The sequence below is a fragment of the Saccopteryx leptura genome, chromosome 6 (genome assembly GCF_036850995.1).
Source record: "Saccopteryx leptura isolate mSacLep1 chromosome 6, mSacLep1_pri_phased_curated, whole genome shotgun sequence".
Lineage (NCBI taxonomy): Eukaryota > Metazoa > Chordata > Mammalia > Chiroptera > Emballonuridae > Saccopteryx > Saccopteryx leptura.
This window is the reverse complement of record NC_089508.1, coordinates 72,909,754-72,927,879: the sequence shown is the minus strand read 5'-3', so window position 1 is coordinate 72,927,879 and position 18,126 is coordinate 72,909,754. Positions and strand designations below refer to the sequence as shown.

General features: G+C 39.7%; 1 protein-coding gene across 1 annotated transcript in view; it reads left to right on the top strand.

Annotated features, from left to right (window-relative positions):
• The first annotated feature begins 348 nt into the window (after positions 1–348).
• SEMA6D (semaphorin 6D) overlaps positions 349–18,126 on the top strand; it is a 728,815-nt gene continuing 711,037 nt past the window's right edge. Inside the window, exon 1 of the mRNA XM_066388287.1 lies at positions 349–388. The gene's annotated coding sequence lies outside the window, so the exon portion shown is untranslated. The remainder of the gene's footprint in view (positions 389–18,126) is intronic.

The following is an 18,126-nucleotide window of genomic DNA, read 5'->3' as shown; positions in this document are numbered from 1 at the left end:
TTCAGAGTGGAGGGAGAGGCAGAAGCACGTGGGCTGAGGGGGTGGGAGGATGCTGACGGCGGAGTAACCAGTGGAAGTGTCAAAGAGGAAGGAGTGGAGGGCTGCTGAGGTGACAGGGTGTGGTCTGTGGGGGAGCAGGCGAACCGCGAGAGGAGGGCAGAGAGACCCACCGGGACAGAGGAGACGGTGAGGAGGCGCGTGCCTGCGTCGCTTGGTGCGGTGACAGCGGAGAGCGGGGCGCGGGGCCGGTGACAAGGGGAGTTGTCCGCCCTCGCGAAGTGGAGCCAGCTCGAAGCTGCACCAGCGCCTTCCGCCAGGGCCCGCGGTGCCAGACACCTGCCGAGTCCGGAGTCCGGCGCCGGCGTCCCGCTGAGCCTTCGGCCCTCAAGTAAGTCTTGCTTTTTCTCTCCATTTCTGCTCGGCGCCCCAGCCTCCGCGCGTGCGGAGCTTCGAGCTCCTGTTGAGGAGCAGCGCGCAGAGCGCGCCGGGGAGCGGCGGCGCCCGGGGATGCTTCAGCCTCCGCGCGCCCCGGCGGCGCGGGGACCGGCCCCGAGGCCCCGCCGCCCCGCTCGCCGCAGACAGTGGCGGCGGCAGAGTTGTTGGCAGCGATACTACCCGTCTTTTGTGTCTTGCCCGAACCCCGAGCCGTGCCAGGCCGGCGGCGGGGCGCGTTTGGTGGGGGGGGGGGGGGGGGCTGGGGAAGCAGAAGCCACTTTATGGCTCCTGGCCCCACCTCTTGCCTCCACCCCACATCTTGGGGGATTTCAGTATCCCGCAGACTCGGGCGCAAATGAATGCCCCCCCCAACCGCCCCGCTGGGCTAGTGGGATGGGGCGCAGCCGGCGGGACCGCCACGCCACCCCCTCTTCGGATTTTCTTTTTAGACACAGCATCTTTAACTGGCGGGTGAGGAGGGCTGGCGGGGTGATACCGGCGTCTGGTAGTAAAGAACGACCCGCCCTCGCTTTCCTCGGGTTCTGGAGGGGAAAGGGGAAGGACCCCGAGAGCCCCGGCGCCGGAGCGTCCCGCGCCAGCGGGCTTGAGCGTGGCCGGCGAGCAGGCTTTCGCTGGGTGGGTCCCTTGTCTGGCTCATTGTTCGCGGTGACTGATCTTGGGGCCGGGCCGAGCCACCCAGACACCGTTCAGGGGCCATAAATAAAAGTGACGACTTGGAGGACTGAGGGGCAAGGCCGCCAGGAGGAAAGGGCTTGTCCAGTTTGGAAACGGACTTCTCAGGGCTTGAAGGGCAATAGTGGCCGGCAGCGAAAACCAGTCTTGAGTGTGAAACTTAGATTTGACTCATTCACGGAGACAGCCTGGTGAATTAAACCCTCAGAAACAGGGCGCGGTATTTCCCGTTGAAATTGTTTTCAGAGTAATGAAAACAAGAGTTTTAAGTGTTATTGTCAGCTGGGTGCTTCTCTTGCTAGCACCTGTTTCTCTTAAAGGTTCCTGGGTGTGGGGTTTATTCTTTAGCCCCACCTCTCTTTTTTCGAATGAGTATTTATGCCATTTGTGCCTTCAGCCAGTCGAATTGCATGGTTCTGGGAGAAGAATCCGTTTTTAAAAACAAAGTGTAATTTCCACTCTACAAACTGCCAAGTGCTGGCGTAGACATCCATGGCTCTTCCGCCCTAGCCCTAGCCGCATGCTAACTAACGTTCATGGAGGCAGACATGTGGACGGGAGTCAAAGGGAGCCTGTTATCCCTAGTTGGAGACCTCAAAATACAACTAGTACATGATCATTTTGTTGGAGGGTAGAAGGACACTCTTTATGAGTTTTTTTTTTTTCATTTTCATGAATAACAATGCTTTCACACCCACTATAAAGGAGGTTGCATTTTCCTAAGGAGGTGCATGGGTAATAATCAGAATAAGCATTTGACAAAAGGACTTTTTAAAATTTTATATATAAATTATATAACACATGGTTGTATTTCCATGTATATATATTTCCGTGTGTGTGTATGTGTGTGCGCGCACATGTGTGTGTAGTTGTAAACCCTAGTAGTTACTAACACCCTGTACTGACCTGGTTATATTTATGTTGACTTTTCTGATGGACTTGCTAAGTGCATCAGTGTGCTGAAGCCTGGAGTTCCAGCTCCCAGGAGAAATAGTATGAAAACCTCTCTCTGACCACAGTCTGATTCCACAGGGAAAAACCATGCAGTAAGAGTGTTTAGGGTATGGAAAACTGTGAGATATATTCTAAGGTGGGGAGAGGGTGTTGGGTAGAAGATAATAAAAATGAAAGCTGAGTAGGCACCAAAATCATACTCACAATTCCACAAATATAAATACATATGGAAAACACATAGTGTTTTCTCTCTCTTTGTTATTTATTACTTTAATGTTTATATATATCTTTAATGTGTTTTATTACAGTATTTGTGTTTTTTGTTATTTGGCTTTGGATAAAAAACTTTTATATTTTCAGTCTATTATATTTTACATTTTCAGTATCAGTAGTGTTCGTTGAATAGGTAAAATTATCTTTCAAACTGTTCTTTTGTATGTCTACTTGCATACCATGCTCAACTTAGTGTGGGACCACCTAGGGCAGGCAATGAATCAACCAGATTCTGATGAAGAGTAAGGCATGCAAGGTATCCATAACTATGAATAAACTGTGTACTCATTTAAGCACCTTCCCACGTGAATAATTTTAGCTAGTTGCTTGTTCATCTTCTGCAGTCTCCAGACTCCAGATACTTGCCCAGATTGATTACTGTACTAAATCTTGATTGTACAAAGAACAGAACTTAATTATTTTGGTCTCATTTATCAGTCAGCAATGTTTTAGTGTTGCTAATTTAATTATATCATTGAAATATGAATGACTTTAAAGTATGTTGGAAAAAGTCCTTTTAAACTTGTTTCTTCTTAAAGAAAAAGAAGTTCGTCTGAGGCCATAATTTCACTGCTGTGAGGCCCCCTAGCCATTTGTGTTTATTAAGTTTACTGTTCCACATGAAGAAAGAACCATTGTTTTGTTGTCTAGGAGCTGAAGGAAGATGGAAAGTGAGAAAAGAAAATCAAGCACTTTAGAATGCTATTATTTTCTCTACTTAGGAAAACTAATTTTTTTAAGTAAATAGTCATTATTTTGTTAAAGATACACTAAACCTTAGTAAAGGATCCAGAGAAAAATAAAATTTCAGGATAGAAATGCTAGCTGTTACTAAATACTCATAAAAGGCTGGTGTATACATGTGTGTTTTTGAACCAACCTCATAACATATTTTCTTCTTTCTATAGTATTATAAAATTTTATTAAATTATTGTTATTAAACACTGAAATCCCATCAAAATCAATATTTAAATATACTATCTTTCTGCAAGCGCTTTAATTGTAATAGCCTATTTGTTGAGATTAAAAAGAACATCATTGATGTCATGGTGTGCTTTGCATTTTAAAATAGTAGCTAATGAATTACAAACATTCATTACTCCACAACCACTTGCTGAAATTTCTCAGGACCCCCAAATAGAGAATTATTTGTACTATATACTATCATTCAGACCCTTGCTGAGTGTATATTCATTCCCTTTTCTTCTTCAAAATTAACTGCCTTTTAAATTAATACTCTATTGGCTCTAAATCTTTGCTTATTTTTTCCCATGTCCTATATTTATGTGTAAATATCTTCAACATTGTCCTGTTAGGGGACTTCCTGTTGAAAACATGTGGGAATTAGTGGGGGAAGGTTGGAGAGAGAGAATAACTTTTATTGAACGGGGAAAAAGTCAGAGCTTAACATAGAAAAAGAACAGTAGGTTTCAGTGAATAAAATTCATTGAGGAATACTTCTTTGACCTTTAAAAGCCTAAGCTGTGTAGCATATAATATACATTTGAGTAATTCAGGCACTAACTTTGCATATCATAAGCAAAGCAATAGAGTATCATAGTATCTTTGCTTTGTTACATTTGAATGGTGACTTTAATTCTCTTCACCTTTCTTCATACTAAGTAATGAAAACTATCCACTGTTTTTTCATGCTATTTTTTTTTCCTTTTTGCCGGGGATGGGGAGTAGGTACCAGGGTGGACGAGAAGGAAACACTGTTCTATTTATGTAAAAATTAAACCTGTCATGCTCATTTTGAAAACATTTTATTTAAGTTTAGTTTCCTCTATTAGTGCTTATTAAGTGTTTACTGAGATAAAGTTTGACACTCTACTTTCATAACCAGTTACAACCAAAACAAATTGGTTAAGCGATCTAAATTAATGCATTAACTGTTAAATTTAGTTTTTCTTCCCATAAACTAATATGAATAAAAAATATTAAGTTAGGTCTCATTTTTAATAACCAATATTTGTTTAGATTTCCTTGAAAATAAAAATTAAAGTGATTGGCCCTGGCCGGTTGGTTCAGTGGTAGAGCGTCAGCCTGGCGTGCAGGAGTCCTAGGTTCGATTCCCGGCCAGGGCACACAGGAGAAGCGTCCATCTGCTTCTCCATCCCTCCCCCTATCCTTCCTCTCTGTCTCTTCCCCTCCCGCAGCCAAGGCTCCATTGGAGCAAAGATGGCCGGGGCACTGAGGATAGCTCCATGGCCTCTGTCTCAGGTGCTAGAATGGCTCTGGTCACAGCAGAGCGACGCCCCAGATCGGCAGAGCATCGCTCCCTGGTGGGCATGCCGGGTGGATCCTGGTCGGGCGCATGCAGGAGTCTGTCTGACTGCTCCCTGTTTCCAACTTCAGAAAAAAAAAAAAATTAAAGTGATTGAATAATAAAAATGTAAACAATTGTAAAATGATATAAGACTATGCAAATTAATTATTGTGCATACTTTTGATATATATATTTATAAATTAGTATTTTTAATCTTAAGATTAATGTGAATTTTTAAACTGATCACATTTTCTGTTTTGCTTTGGCCACTGTAAAATTCAGAGCCAATTCAAATCTAATTTATTAATCATATAAGGATCTGTGAATTGCATATGCATGTTGTTCTCAATGACCTTATATTATTGTACTTATTGTACTTACTTTCTCTATCGAAAAGCCTTTGTGTGTGTGTGTGTGTGTGTGTGTGTGTGTGTGTGTCTGTGTGTGTAAGGAGACAGACCATCAAAATTAATATGAGTGAATGTTTAGAAATACAATCAAGTCTGCAAATATTAAAGGGAATGAAAATGCTGAGGAGGTGTTAGGCAATCTGAGACATAATTTTTGATCTAAAGATACTCATATTCTAGCTAGATAAAGACAAACAGATAAATTAGCTTATAAATGAGTCAAAATACATACACACATCTGTTGTATTAATTTGACAACTTAGACCTTACCTTTAACGATGATCAGCTTCCACTTTCTAGAAAAATACTTAAGTTCCAACTGGTAAAGCAAAGTAACCATATCTTTTCATTAGATATATACCCTCTGGGTATAGTAAACTCCAAATAGTCTGAGGATGTCATGATGAAAATAAATTTTGGAAGCATCATTGTGATTCCGTGGTACTGAAGACTACCAAACATTTCTCCCCTTTATTTTTCTCTTTCCCTTTCCTTTTCGTCATTCATTGACTTGATTTGCTTGCTATCCAATCAGCCAGTGGCTGGACCTGATTGATAGCAGTGGCAGTTCTTTTTTGTGTGTGTACTTTTCTGAAGCTGGAAACGGGGAGGCAGTCAGACAGACTCCCGCATGCGCCCGACCGGGATCCATCCGGCACGCCCACCAGGGGGCGATGCTCTGCCCATCTGGGGCGTCGCTCTGTCGAGACCAGAGCCACTGTAGCGCCTGGGGCAGAGGCCAAGGAGCCATCCCCAGTTCCCGGGCCATCTTTTGCTCCAATGGAGCTTCGGCTGCGGGAGGGGAAGAGAGAGACAGAGAGGAAGGAGAGGGGGAGGGGTGGAGAAGCAGATGGGCGCCTCTCCTGTGTGCCCTGGCCGGTAATCGAACCCGGGACTTCCGCACACCAGGCCGACGCTCTACCACTGAGCCAACCAGCCAAGGTCAAGCAATGGCAGTTCTGATGGCAAACTAAACCCCACCAGCATGGCAGCTTATGATATTTCAGGATATGTAGATACAATATTTGTTCTAAGTATTGTACTTAAATATAGTAAAGTTCAAGTGCCCAGTGGTGGTTTCCCCTCATATTTGAATCAAAACATCCATTTTCAGCTTTCAGAAGGGACCACCCATAAAACTGTTCTTTTTGACTGTAGAAAAACTTGGGGGAAGGGAGTAAAAATCTGAAAAAAAAAGAGAACTAAATTTTTGATGTAGAGTGACAGATTTATGACTAAAGCCACAAACTCTGAATTAATCTTAAAATCTAACCTGCTACCTCTGCGTATAAATCTCATTCTCATCTTCTCTGTCTACCACATACACTTCTTTTTTTCCAGACATCTCAATTACAGTAAGTGTTAAAAATAATTTAAAGTCTAAATGCAATCTGTTGTCCTGAACTGAAGCGAACTTTAAGACAATGATAAATACTGACTGTTTAAACGTGGTCTTTTAAAAAGCTATTGGATGATATAATGAAAATCTCTGTGTTAGTACACTTACTTTGCTTCCAATTATGGTGTAAGTAGTACATAAAGCTTTAAAATTTTCATCCAGTTAATGTTTCACTGACATGCAAATTAACTACTGACATGTAAGGTGCATGTCATGTGATGCTTTCTAATTGGCAAGTGAATCTCAGAGGGTTATTTATAGATTACATTGCAACAAAGTGCTGGAGTAAATTCTCATTGTGCAGCTCGATTCAAATTGACGTTTTAGCTTTGATTCTCCTCACTTTTTTTCACATCCCTTTTGATCTCTAAAACCTCAGAGAAATAAGATACCTAAGGTGCTAAATATATAATTAATAACATTTGGGCAGAGAATTTGTCTTCAAATTATTCTGAAGAGATTGGAGACCGGTTAATTATCCCTTGCCAGCTTGTTCAGGTATGACTAACTTTTGTGGCTGTGAATTTGAACTCAAAGAATTGATAACATCCATTTCCATCCAGAGCACATAGGATAAATGTTCACATAGAAAAAGTGAGGAAGAAAAAAAGAAACACTTTTCAAGTGAATTAATTTTTAAGTATAGATGCCTCTAAAGATCTAAGTGGAAATTCTATTTTATTTTCTAATGACAACGGAGTTTCTTTTATCTCTACTTTCTATTACGTTTTGTGCATGAAGATTGCAATGAAAGAATTATAAGGTATCTGCAATTCCCATGCTAGGTTATTAGGTCGACATTTGGTCTTTTTTTTTTCTTTTTTTCATGTTTGTGTCTGCCTAAAGGTAGAACAATCAAGTAAAACATTAAAAAATTAAGTCCTTCCTTTATTCTGCACATTTTATGTTCAGTGTGGATTTTGTAAATCGTCTCACAAGTCAAAGATATATAAGCTATAAATTTCACCTACAAACATACAACTTATTACAGAAGTTTACAATTTATTTACCTTTAGATATTTTCTGTATGCTATATACAGTCTGGAATGTTCTACTTTCCTGAGCATACTAGAGAAATTCTTGTCTTTCTTTAAAGATTTAGCCTGACCAGGTAGTGGCGCAGTGTATAGAGTGTCGGACTGGGATGCAGAGGACCCAGGTTCGAGACCCCGAGGTCGCCAGCTTGAGCGCAGGCTCATTAGGTTTGAGCAAAGCTCACCATCTTGGACCCAAGGTCGCTGGCTTGAGCAAGGGATTACTCAGTCTGTTGTAGCCACCCCCCCCCCCCCCCCCGTCAAGGCACATATAAGAAAGCAATCAATGAACAACTAAGGTGTCACAACGAAAAACTGATGATTGTTGCTTCTCATCTCTCTCCGTTCCTGTCTGTCCCTATCTATCCCTCTCTCTGACTTTCTCTCTGTCTCTGTAAAAAAAACAAACATACAAAAGAACTTCTTTAAAGATTTAATTAAAAGGTATTTTCTTTTTGAAGAAATTCTCATAGCTGGATTGGAACTTGGCAATTTTTGAAAGAGTGTGTGTGCATGTGTATATATATGTGTGTGTGTTTTACAGTTGTCTTAAAAATGAAACTGTTTAGAAAGTCTAAAGAATTCTATATATACATTAAATACAGTTTTTATTATAATTATTACTGTCATTGTAAAGTTAAAGAGATAAACTAAATATTGGAATCAACCTACATGAGGAAGTGAATACTTTTCTTATTTCTAACACTTTTGACTAGTAGTTAAAAATCTTCTCAGGCCTGTTACTTTTTATTGAGAAATGTCTTCATTACTTGTGCATGGTAAGGTATGGGAATGATCAAGGCAATTTGATTTCTTGCTGGAGAAGATTTATTAAGAAATTTACCCCTTAATTTACTATGCACTAGGTATTGAGGTGGGAAATGAACATTAAAAAAATAGCAAACAGTAAAGAAGATCCCTACTTTGAGGAAATTTAGAATCAAATGGAGACTAGAGATACTGAGTAAATGTGGTGAATGAAATTATACAGCTTATTGTGGGATATTTGGGGAGGTATGAGGAAAGGTGTATGTTTCAGTTTGGGTGGGTGGACAGTGTGCTGGGAACATTTAATAGGGGATTTGAAGCAAAAAGAACAAGGCTAGCGGTAAAGAAGCTGTGGACAGTGGTCTCTGGCACAGAGCTTCTGGAAAAAAGGAAAAAAGTGAGGTACACATAGAAAATCCAGAGAGTCCAACAAGGAAGTACCCCACACTAGACTCAAGACCAGCAGAGCAGTCCAGAGATCAAGATTTGGAAATTTAATCCTGATTAAACCCAATTCTTTTATACTCTATGCCTACACTCACACAACTGAACCTTAGCTGAACACAGCTAAGGTAAAGTATACAACCATGGTATCATTTCATATTCATTAATCAAAATGGTTCTTGAGGTTATCAGGTAATCTTATTGTACTAGCCTACTGCATTCACTCTCCTGGAAGACAGTATCATACTTCCTCCTTTACTTCAACACTTAATATCTCTGTCTACACCCTCCAATAAAGGCCTGTTCACTGATATAAGTGAAGCAATCAGAAAAACTTTTACAGACCACTGCCATATTTATCTACTTATTTATATTTTAACTGTTACATTTGAGTGGAATACAATGTTGAAATATATAAATAAAATTTATCAATGAATAAAACTATTCCTGTAGATCTTGAACTTCCATGTTTAGTTGTTTTAGCACTGGAAAATAATGAGTGTTGGAGGCAAAGATTTATGTAAAGCATGTTACTTAGAGTAGTGAAAAAATCAGAAACAATATACTTGCCTCACAATAGCAAAAACAAACAATAAAGTACAGCAAGCATCGTTTAAAAATATTTTTAAAAAATTATTGACAAGGTAAAAATAAATATAATGTAAAAAATTTCAAAACTGTACATAGGATATGATACAATTTTGCATATGTATATAGAAAAGATCAGAAAAATATGTGAACCATGCTAAAACTTTCATCGAACAGTGAGATGAAAATTGTTCTGTGTAGCAAATCTTTTAAAAATATGCTGCTCATCTTGGCAGAGAAAACTTTTTGATGAGAACACCTGGTAACATTGAAAATGTCTACTGACTAAACACAATAGTGAAAGCCATCTCTGCAATGTGATTCAACTGTCATTGAAAAGTTTGTCCCCACTGGGTAGTCCCATTGCCTGTCATATACAAGCCTTCGGAACTATGGGTAAAATAGATCATAAATCTATTTAATTTTACTATCTCCCTGCTGTTTATCTGGAGTAGGACACCGTAACTTCTAGTCTGGATCAGAGCTTTAGTGCCAGCATTTTCTCACTCTTGCTCTTAAAGAACTGACGATATTGAGAGTCAATATTGCATAGTGTTTGAAGAATGGACCCCATCCATGGGCTGTCTAAGTATGAATCCCAGCACTGCCATTTACTAGTTGTGAGACTGGCAACAAATTATTTGACTTCTGTTTACTTCCATTTTCTCATCGTTAAAATTGAGTATATTAATACCTATCTTATATAAAGTTGGTAGGAGGATTAAACACGACTGGCATAAAGTTAAGAACTATTAGGTATTAAGGTAGTTGTCAAGACCTAAATAAAATTATACCTTACTTATTTAAAATAAGTAGTCCAAGGACTACTCATTGCACTTTGATTTAAATCTTTATGATCACTTGCATCAACTTCAACTCTTGCCACTTTCTGCTTCCTCACTATTTCTGTGAGTACACCAAGTCCATTCTATCACAGGGCTTTTGCACCTGCTGTTTCTTCTGCTGGGCTCTCAGCTTCTTGTCCTTCAGGTCTCAGCTTCTGCCATGTCTTCTAAGAGCCTTTTCCTGACTTATCCTCATCTGAAAGACACTTCCTACTATTCTTTATTTTTCACTCTTTACACCTTACTTCCTAATAGATCTTACTGTTTGAATGTTTTGTTTGTTGGTTAATTATTTTTCTCTATTTTTTTAGAGAAGGAGAGAGAGATAGTAAAGCATTCATTTGTTGCTTCACTTAGTTGTGCATTCTGTTTTTCCTTTCCTTTACCACTAGAATTTATATTCTGTGAAATAAGGATAATATCTCTCATGATTGCATTTGTTTCCCCCAACACCTAGCAGAAGGTCCAGCATATTGTACTAGACAACTAAATAAATATTGAATGGATGGATGAGAGTCTAACCATTATAATTGTGGAATTGCATTTCTAGAAGGGCTAACTTTGTATTTTCAGGGTCCACAGGACTTTAAAAATGCCTATCAAAACACAAGTGTACTTTGAAAGAGGTAGAGAGTTTGAGAGTATAGAAGGAAGTGATAAGTGGATCTCTATACCTGCACATGCGTCAGGCCAGGGGCAGCCTAAGTGAGAACTTCAGCTGTGGGGGTGCTGGGTGAGCTGGGAGTGAGGTATCTGGAGTGTTGCTGTTCAGGCATTCAAGAGGAAATACCGGACCAGCATTTCACAAAGAACTAGGTTAAAAATACTTCAGAAAGTAATTTCAATTGAATTTTTTTTCTTCTGGCTTCAGAGAATGTTGAACATGACTCTGTCAAAATGTGTGGATTAAAGACTTTTTAAAAAGTCAAATTAGTTATTTGATGCCATGGGAAGAAATACAACCAAAACTGTTTTCTTTCTTTGATTCAACTGGTTTTAAAAATGGAAGTTAGTCAAACCAGAGTATGTGTAGTACGTGGGAGTGTGTATCTCTTCAATTATTTTAGATAGAAAAACACTTCTGAAAAAGATAGTTTCATGTATTGCTTTTGATCATAAAATTGTAAACACATGGGAAGTTTTATATGAACTGATACTCCCTTCCTCTTACCAGGAGGTGTCACTGCAGCTCACTCAAACTCACAAGCGCATTCTGCAAGGACAAACTAGTGTTTGCATTTTATTAGAATGTCAGTACCCACCAAATTCTCTACTAAGTTGCCCAAAGGAAATTTGATGAAATTAGAATTCTTTCTGGGTGCCTATTTCTCCTCCAAATAAATATCTTTACTGTGAACTAGTTGCAAACTTAAAAACTTGTTTAATATTCTGAAAACAAACAGAATTATTTTCCTTTGTTGGATGGGGGCAGTGGAGGGTGAAGAACTAAAGAGCAAGATAAAAGAGGAGACAGAGACAGACAGAAGCATGAAAAGATGAGTGAAACAGAAAAGTTCCCTATGATAACGAGTTTCTTTGAAATCCCTGCATGCTGTATTCTCTCACCCGTCTGACTTGGCATGGATCGTCCTTGCCATGTCCCTCTTCTCTGCCCAGATATGTGTAGCTTGTTCTGCCAGAACAGTTATAATTAAAACAAAAAAGACTCTCTGGTGTTGAGTTAATATACCTTCCCAGATCTCTGACACATATAATATGTATCCTATATGATAACATTATGAAATAGGTATCATTCGTAAAAAACTTTTCAGATGAAGAAAATGAAAATTAGGAAAGTTGCATGGTTTGTATTTGTAGCTATGATTTGACCACAGGCTTATCAGATTTCAAAAGCACACCATTGGTCTTTCCTGATGTCTCCAAGCGTCCCTCCCACTGGAGACTTTCCTAACCTGCTTCTCTCCTGACAAATTTAAGTATCCTTACTCTAGGTCCTGCAATACCTGGTGTTCACCCAGTGTGAACACTCGTCATGACTGGGCCACAGCCCTCTATTTTTTTCTCTCCCTCTTCACCTGCAGTTGGAGCTCTTTGAGGGTGGATACAGTGTCCTATCTCTAGGACAGACATGTGACCCTTAGAATTGATTAACTAGCTGGGTGAAAAAGAGAAGAGGTGCACTCAAAGGTAGGGCTCCAAGGTGTGTGAAGATATAAATGAGAAAAACATGGAAGACAAGGGGTCGTTGAACTGCCTGCCCTTGCTCACTACTGTTGGCCTCATTTGCTCCACTAGTGACTGAATAATGAAGAGAAAAGTCCCAACATTTTTGGGCAGAGGAAGAACAGGGGTTAGTGTCCAAGAAGGAGGGGGATGTTTAGCACAATCCACCTCCTAGTTCCTCTAGAAGTGGAGGAAAAAGACTGGCCTCACAGGAGCTGTGTGTTCTGCTGACCCCCAGGTGGCAGCATGGCCCAGCTGTCAGAGACCAGCTCAGTTCCTTGATACTCCTAAAGCTGCAACCTCAGAACTGTTTTCAAGGCATTAAATGCCCTGGGAATGATGAATGGTGCTGCCAGTTCACTGTCCCGCGATGGTAATTGAGCCTGCAGTATTTTGGAGGCTGCAGAGCGACTGCCAGAGCCTCTGTCTGATGGAAGGGGGTCCAAAATTTTGGACATTTGTATCCTTTTGAGACATCCTGGATGCCTTTTTATTTAGCCCAAAATGCATTCTATGGCTAGGTTTTAAAGGGGAAAAAAGACCACCACCAGGATCCATAAAATATGAGGAAATTGTCTTAATGTTTTTTCAGTATTTGGTTTGCTGTGTATTACATATTCCTTTTAATTTCTTTGATTCTTAGATGATATTCTTTTCCACCTGACTTAAACCAAATCCTGCGAAAGGTAGCTTATGTTAATCGACTGAGTATTTTGAAAGTCTGCAGTCAGAGCTATGTATAATATCTTTATTTAAATAAGCGTTAAAGCCTTTTGTATTATAAGCTGAGGTATTTAAAAATATGATTGGAAATTTCTAAAGTTTCACACAGTGCAAGAGAATGTGAAAAACATGTTAGAATTAACAACGTAAGAAAGGGTATAACGTCCATTCATTCTAAATATACATGAAATATCAATTAAAGATGACAACCAACACAAAATCTTAAGCTTGTCAGATTGGGTTTGTGTGACTGCTTTTCATTAAAATTTTTAGTAACTGGGGAAAATGCCAGATTCTGAATACTGGGATATAGTGTCATGAATAGAAAATACTAGTAGATCTTGGCACTGTTAGGAAAAAAAATGAATTCAGAAAATTTTTGTCTATACAATAGGGAATCTAAACATCTACCTTTCTGTAGTTTGAATTTACATACCTCTGGTGATGGGTTGTAAGCAGTGGTTTGTAATTTCTTCAGTGAATTCTTTTTATATCACTTTGATAGTTTTGAGAACAATTGTTCTTCCTCCAAAACTGAGATTTTACTCTCATCCCAGAAGATTCTCCCATGATAACCCATAATGATTTAAAGTTATATTCTGTGTAAGAGGTTATCTTCTAGTTGTTTAGAGAGCCAAACTTAGCTGATCTCCGTGTGCTGACACTGTTAAGTTTTACCAGACTGTAAAGTTAGACTGTAAACTCTTGGATTAGAGTAGAAAATCGAAAGAACAATTAGGATGGCCCCTCCAATTCTATTTTTTGGCTAGATGCAGGTGTTTTACAGAGTGCTGTTCCATCTTCCTTTGCTTTGTTAAATTTATTTCAGAGTTTGAACTTGCAATAGTATGTTTGGGATGAAGACCTAATTTAGAGATTGAAAGCAAAGGGTGAAATTGGGAAATTAATTGATATAGGTCTACAATGGTTTATTCATAGCTCCTGATTTAACTCCAACAACAACAAAATTAGTAGGGAAAGAATACTAACATAGCTTAAAAGCCTGCTTAATGATCCATGACCCACTGAAGGGATATTTCCAGGCTACTGGTTTCTATTTCTTTGGCTGCTCTGGTTAATTTCTCAAAAATGCCTTGATTTTATTATTTGATGTAGAGATCTGTATTTCCATGCTACTTCTAATTAACTGCCATATATATATATATATATATATATATATATATATATATATACACACAGTAGTGTTCTAAGTATTATCATTTATATTTCCTATATATTTTCTAATTTTTCAAAAATAGATTACAATTTTTTGTCAGTATTTAATTCATATTTTTTAAAGGAAGAGTTTTTTGATGTATTTAAATAGTTTCCTTGCAGACCCAAGAGGCTTTTGCCCTAGAAAAAGACAGGGTTGGTACCACTTAAAACAGAAGGCCCCCTGATCAATTTTGCACTTCAAAGCTTAACTTCTTGACTTCTTAAGCACAATAATGTTCTTGAAAGTCAGGTATTGTTGAAGAGAAAGGGATTTTCTAAATCCATTAGCTTTCAGCAAATCAAGAATCAAGACTGGTGGAATAGATCAGAGAGTTTTAGTGCATTCCAGGGGGTAGAGCCAACTAAAGATGAGAGGAGGAAATGAAAGCCAACTCCTTTGGCCTTAAGAAATTGTGGCAAGAAAAAAAAAAGTTATGGAATTAGGAAACTAGGTGGTGAGTTATTTAAGATCCTTACTATACTTCTTTGAGTTCAAGACCAGAGAAAGAGTAAAATTCAGTAAGTGCCAGCAATGTGCTTCCCAGATTAAGATTTTTAGAGGAAACAGTAAGATTTTATGAGGAGCCCCAATATGGCATGGGCAAGAGCAGAGCAGTGGTGATGGCAGTCAGCTTGACTAATGAAACTCCAGAGAGGGATTCCAAAGCTATGCCCCAAAGAGGACAGTTAGAGATCATGCTGTACCCAGTAGACTAATAGAGAGCTGTGCTTTCAATGAGAGCTGCCCGCCCCAGATGGAGTCTTAAGGACTAGGAGAAATGGCTGTGTGTCTGGACACCAGTGAGGAGCATCAGCAGGTTGTTCCAAATGACTAGATATGACAAATTTCATTAGTTACCCACAGGGCTTATATTTAGCTACTATGCAATGGCTTGCTTACATCATTTATTTACATCAGTGTCTATTCTAATAGGTTTTCTTATACTGGCATGCATTCAGATTGGTTCATGCCATGCCATACCTATTGTTAAATATTTTGAATACTACTCCAGGTTATTTAAATAAGGAGTAGAATAGTTCTACTGCTCCATATCAGGGACCTGAGAGCATCTAAAGTTCACTGGTGTGGATTGGAGCGTCCTTTCATTCGCTGTCATAAATGCATGGTCAAGCTAGGAATTATTTTAAGGAAGAAAGGAAGAAGAAAGGAGCTGAAAGACTGAGCATTTACTATAAAAAGTCTCCTGAAAATGATATATAAAAAACTCTACTAAGAAGAAAAAAAACCCAAAACAACTCTACTAAGAACTGAACTTTGAATAGATTCAATGTTTAAATTTACTGAGCCAGTTCAAACTAGAAAACAAAAAGAAAATATTGTAAATTAGTCTTAGTGAGATAGAACAACTTAAAGAAGAATCATACTAGAGAAATAAAGAAATTGTTTGTTCTTTTCACATCTCAGACTAGAATAAGTAAATTTCCACACACCTCCTACATACTCCTGCTGAGTACTTTGAAACTATGGCCCAAACTGACTTCTGATTTTGAAATGTAGAAAAGAAAGGCTCTTAGCATAAGTAACTTTTAGCAGAACTTACTTTCTCTAAAACAAAGAGACCTTTTAGTAGAACTTACTTTTTCTAAAAGACGCCCTACCCCTGGCCTTGAGGCTGGTTTTGCAGGCTGTGGCCTTGGGCTGATTTGCAAGGTTGCAGGTGTTCTCAGAATGTTTCTTCCTGAATTAATCCTATAAATCAGCATTGTAAATGAGCTTGTTTCACTGCTTTGTTTTACTGCTAGGCTTCCCCTCCTTCCCATACCCCAATCAGTGTGTAATTTTGTCTTTAAAAGCTGACTTCAAACTGTGGTCAGGGCCGCATGATTTGAATGACTTGGGTCTCCATGCAGTCACTAGCTTTAAAATACAGACTCCTTAATTTGGCTACTTATCTGTGTGGCAAAACATCTGTCTCTTGCTGTTCTGATACAGTATTTGGAGGCCTCAGCAAGATCATGTCCTCTGGACACATTTAATTCTGCCACACATGGGCTGCTGGCCAATTCGGTCTGATTGCCAGGAACAGAAATCCAGCAGAGAAGGCACCACCTGAGACGTTCCAAGACCCCACTGGCCTTTTCTGTCTGGCCGACAGTCAGCCGCGAATAATCAGCATACCCATCCACCTATTTGGAGTCATCAGGAAAGCCTCTGGAGGTGAGTAGAGCAAATTTTCAATTTGCTCAATGTGTAATCTGTCTGGGTTAGCCAATCTGAACTATTGTGATCAAGGATCAGACGCAGTCGCACTCACACAATAAGCTATCCAGGGCCAAGACGTTGGCGGAGAGTAATCTGAAGTTTGTTTTGGCCGAAGAGTCCCGGTACACATTTAGATTTGCTCTCTCATATGTTTACCCTCTGCTTGTTTTGTAGCTTTTGTTTATTTTTACAAGCTCTCCTAGAGGACATCTCCTGGTTTAGTTCCTCTTCAGTGTTTCCTTCCTGCATTCCTCACTGGATAGAGGATCTTTACTTTCGAGGGTCCCTCTCTGATTTTGCTCCTGCCGGGATCTCGTTCTTCACTTTTGCTTTGCTATTCTGTCTCTATACCGAAAATCCCTAAGTGAATGGTGTGTAAATGAGAAGCTCAGGTGCTAGTGCCTGAGTTTCCAGTCTGTGGCTCCTCACAAGGGCACTCCCTTCCCCTGTATGTCAGACTTCATCTGCAAGCTCTCTGTCCTTCAGTTCTACAGAGCATGACCCCATGGGGACATTGTAGAAAACTGACACAAGCATCGGTTCTTGATCCCTTTCATGATCTAGAGAAGCTCATTTGTGCTAATATTGTTTGTAACAATAGGGGGAGGGCAAAGCAAGAGTAAAACTCTTATTGAATGTATGCTTAAGAATTTCAGAATTAATTTTCTAATAATTATAATATAAAAATTGTCTAAAGGTACACTGAAAACTCTATAAATTAGCCAACTTTTAGAGCAGACTGGCCAAGTCAAGAATTGCTAGACCCAGAAAAAGTGCAGACAGTTTAGATAGAATATTATCACTGGGCCATTGTCCCTGTGGCCCATGCACACCTGCCTGCAGGGCGTGGCCAGGCCCTGGCAGCAGCAGCAGAGAAAGTAAAAGCAACAGCCAAGGTGGTGCTACCTCCATAGTGTTTGGGCCTGGCAGGGCCCACGCCATGCAGTGGCTCCTCACCTGACTCTGGCGCCTACTGCCTCCCCCTCGGGCACTGGAAATCCTAGGCACCCCAACAAATTCCCCTATATTGACCAGCAGCATGCTTTAATAAAGAAGGCTTCTTGGCCCAAGGGCTGAGCCACGTGATTAGAACAAAAGGTTTTAGTAGCACGGTCAGATAGGGGCATTTGCATTTCCAAACAGCCTGTTTTCCAAACCACCCCCAAGGAATCCAGGCTGCTAATCCTCAGAAAGTAGTTTGAGTACTCCAATTATACATCAGATTGTTTTTTGCTTTGTTTTGTTTTTTTTTCTAAGCAAGATAAATAATTTTTTAATTTAATTTATTGTGTTTACATAGATTCTAGTGTTGCCCCAATTGCATCCCCCCTCCCCCATAATCCCCTCAACATCTCCCTTGCCCCCCTCCCAATAGCTCCTTCCCCGCTTCCCTTCACGCTTAATTCCGTTGCTCAGTTCACATTGTTCCTTGGATTCCACAAATGAGTGAGGTAATATGATATTTTTCTTTCTCTACCTGGCTTATTTCACTTAACAAAATAGTTTCCAAGTCCATCCATGTTGTTGCAAAAGGTAATATTTCCTTCTTTTTCATGGCTCCATAGTATTCCATTGTATATATCATATGTACCACAGCTTTTTAATCCACTCGTCCACTGACAAACACTAGAAATAAAAGGCATACAAATTGGAAAAGAAGAAGTA